This window comes from Gavialis gangeticus, unplaced genomic scaffold (genome assembly GCF_001723915.1).
Source record: "Gavialis gangeticus isolate Ggan-Ray unplaced genomic scaffold, GavGan_comp1, whole genome shotgun sequence".
Taxonomy (NCBI): domain Eukaryota; kingdom Metazoa; phylum Chordata; order Crocodylia; family Gavialidae; genus Gavialis; species Gavialis gangeticus.
This window is the reverse complement of record NW_017728994.1, coordinates 35,315,586-35,319,202: the sequence shown is the minus strand read 5'-3', so window position 1 is coordinate 35,319,202 and position 3,617 is coordinate 35,315,586. Positions and strand designations below refer to the sequence as shown.

General features: G+C 43.8%; 1 long non-coding RNA gene across 1 annotated transcript in view; it reads right to left on the bottom strand.

Moving 5' to 3' along the window:
• Nucleotides 1-3,617, bottom strand: part of LOC109287463 — a 47,858-nt gene that overhangs the window by 35,422 nt on the left and 8,819 nt on the right. Inside the window, exon 2 of the long non-coding RNA XR_002094872.1 lies at nucleotides 561-611. This is a non-coding gene — a long non-coding RNA (uncharacterized LOC109287463). The remainder of the gene's footprint in view (nucleotides 1-560; nucleotides 612-3,617) is intronic.

The window sequence follows — 3,617 nt, the reverse complement described above, 5'->3', positions numbered from 1 at the left end:
CCTGCAGATATGCCTCCCCATTTTGTGCAGAGAATAGAGGGCGGGGATTGCCTCCCACTGGGCAGGAGATGGTGAGGCCAAGGTTTTGGGGTTTTTTTAAAGGGCTGGGAGCTAGGGCAGGCAGGGCAGCTATGGAGACCTGGGAGAGTGGCGGGGGGGGGTTGGGGGATCATGGAAGAGCCCCCATCATGGCGTGGGGCAGTGGGGATTGCCCCCCACCTGGCAGAAGCTGGTGAGTGGGGGCTTTTTTTTTCAAAGAGTGGGAGCTGGGGCAGGTAGGGCAGCCATTGAGAGTGGGTGGGGGATGGGCCCATGAGATTCAGAGATTCGGCTGATTCGGCAGCAGCTAAATTTCTGAATCAGATTGGGCCAAATCAATTCGGGACAGCGATTCGAATCACCAAATCGAATCACTGTCCCCCAAATCGGCCAAATCTGAATCCAAAGCAAATACTAGCCACTTTGCACAGGCCTACTAAGCAGTGTAAGGGGTTCTTGAAAGAAAGCACAACCTGTGTCCATCTTTGGTTATTACATGGGAGTCAGTGTCAGTTACTTACCCAGGCTGTTGGCATCGAGCGGGATGGTGGGGAGATCAACTTGCACAAAACCTGAAAGAGAAAGAAGGAAAAAGACTGTGAGTTAGGAGCAGGGCAGCTCTCAAATACTTACCTTGTTTCTGGGTTGTACCAAAGAGTTCCCCTCTCTAACCACCCAGGCCTCTGAGCCTGTGGTTGGCTGGGTGGGAGTGAGTACAATAAAGCCTATGGCTGTTTCAGTTAAGCACCAGAAGTCCATCTGGTATTTTTCCATGCGGGATTAACCATCTTAATTTTTCCCATCTAAGATGTGGCAGGAGAGTTCCTTAGCAGAGCGGGAAGGGGGGCCACCCTTCGCCTTAATGATGAGAACTAGGCTTTTGTTAAGCCTATTGCTGAGTAGCCTTTCCAAGAATGGTTGTAAAGCTCATCCTGTCTGCTCTGCATAGCTTTTGGGGCCCTGTGAGATAGTGAGTAAAAGTTTCTCCAATGTCCATAGTCAAAATGTGTCTTTTCAGTGTTGCTGCTGAGACACTGTATGCCAATTAGCTTCTGTCCTCTATGACAGTAGAAGCTTCATGTTAGTGGGACAATTCTGACATTGCCCGCATGGTTCCTGCAATGCACACAGTGGTAAAAGCTGTAGTGGCAGTGTGGTTTGGATCTTGCTTTAGATCTAAAGATATGAATCTGAGCCTTTGAACTAATAGCAAACAATGCCCCTAGTTTACTCTGCTGTCACTGGGTGGCTGGTCATTTGGGCTAAGGTGGAACAGCAAAGGTGGCTGGATGTGATGCTGGCCACATCGCACCTTTGGGGCCACATCACACCCCCACAGAAACTGGCATGCTTCATTTTGACCAATGGTGGTATGATTTCTGCCTATTACTCAGAGATGCTACAAATTTGTAAATCAGTTTGCCAAGACCTTTGAGATCCTTCAGGAAAAGGGGCACATAAGGGATTGAAGACATCAGTGCCAACAGTAGCACCATAACCATCAACTACTACAACTGTTTTTGTGGGCAGTATTGACATGAAATTGAAAAGTTCATTTGAAAGTTATTGTAAAGAAATTCCATAGTGATGACAAAACAAAGAGCTTCTTTGGCTAAGAACAGACATTGCATTTATGCCAGTTTAAGTTGTGCCTGTGTTTGTCCTGGGACAAAAATATCCCCCAATTGGTGTATACACCAATTGCCCTTCTAATCAGAGGTTGGTGAACAACTGAAGCTAGTGGCATTTATCTGCCATAGATTCAATTATGCAATCCTGGAAAAACTGTACAAATGTACTATCCAATATCTAAGGATAAACTACTACTGCCTCTTGCCTGGGAAACTTTTTTAGGATTTATCCCAGGACAATGGACATGGATGTCTGCATGGGCTCCTACATATGTGCAGGGAAGCTGCTTCAACATGCTGTAATTACAGTGTAATTACTGTGCTCCAGCAGACTCCAACATCACATGCAACAGCATCCCTGCACTGAAAAATGGTAGTGGGATGCTTTAAATGAAAGCTCATTTGACAAGCTTTAGTTCAAAGCACCCCACCACCATTCTTTAGAGCAGGGACACTGATATACATGATGCTTCAGGTGCTTTTAATTAGTGCAGCTCTCAGAGCTGTGCTAATTAAAGTGCCACCCCCTTCTCCAGAGCATGTCTATAAATACCCTATGCTTGCACTTTATCCCAAGATAATATGGTTTATCTCAGAATAAATGTGATGTCCATTTGCAGCCTTTAAGACAAAACCCTATGTAGCCTCTACCTTGGGCAAAGTCTTGTCCTCAAAGCACACTTAACACAACTCCCATTGAACACTGAAGTTAACTGGAATTTCATGTAACTCTTCAAAATCAAAATATGGTTATGTACGTCACCCCACCACATGCACTGATCCAAAATTCCCATGGAACTCAAACAGGAGTTTTCCAGAGTCAGATTTGTAAGTTTGCCCCCTGCATACTATAAATAATTAGTCTGAAAAATATCTGTGCACCAAACTCTCTGTCTGTGGACTTGTAAATCTGCACAGTGAAAATAATGCTATTCTTGCTTCATAAATGTGTTTCTTATTAGCAATCTCTCCTGCCCCCCAGAGTGCCCACACTGTATTTTTCCTCTCTCTCTCTCCCCGCCAAACACTTCTCTTTTCACCTTATACACACACACACACACACACACACACACACACACACACTTTTACTTCATTTCTAACCCTGGCATCTGTAACAGCTATAGCAGCATAACAGTAAGAGAAGTTACAGACATATCCAGTATTTATTCATCCCCACATGTTGGCAAAGTCCTTGGGGTTTCAGAATTAGCTCTTTCACCCTTTTAAACAGAAGAAAAAGAAAAAAAACAGAATGTTACAAATCTGGCAAGGAGCATATAAAAATATCAATCCAGACCCTCATCAGAGCAAGGCAAATAACAATGTGCAGATTTTATTAAAAGCTGAAAAAAAGCTCTTTCCCACAACTGAGGAACTTTAAGCCAAAAATAACCAAGCCTGAACTCCAGCTTTGCCTGTGGTAATGAGCTGTTCTTCCCTTAGTGGACTATAGAGAATTGTTTGTTTCACCCTGTGTTGCACTCTGTTCGCTGAGATTTGTCAATTAAAAATATATTGCACTGACCAAAAAAGAAAACATTTTCTTTAGTAACCAATGAATTATGACTTACCTCCATGCCCCAATTTTAGGTCATTTTCTAAAGTAAAAATAACATTTTATGGATGGATGCTTTTCTATGCATGGCGCTTCCAACTGCCATTCATCTCCAACCAAGAAGCAAAGGTCACTTGATCTCGACTTCTCACAATTCTTGATCAGGCCAAAGGCAAGTTAAAGGTAAAATTCCATTCAGAGAGCTTCCGAGTGTTTTTTAATTGTGATATTCTCTCCCCTCACAGCAGGCATATGTAAATGACTTAACCTGACAGCAGTAAGAAGAGAAAGGTCCCACAACCTACAACACCAACATTTATGCTAAAGAAGACCTTTGGAAGTCAGTGGCCCACTACTGCGATCAGTGGGATGGGCCATTAGAGGCTTGTCTG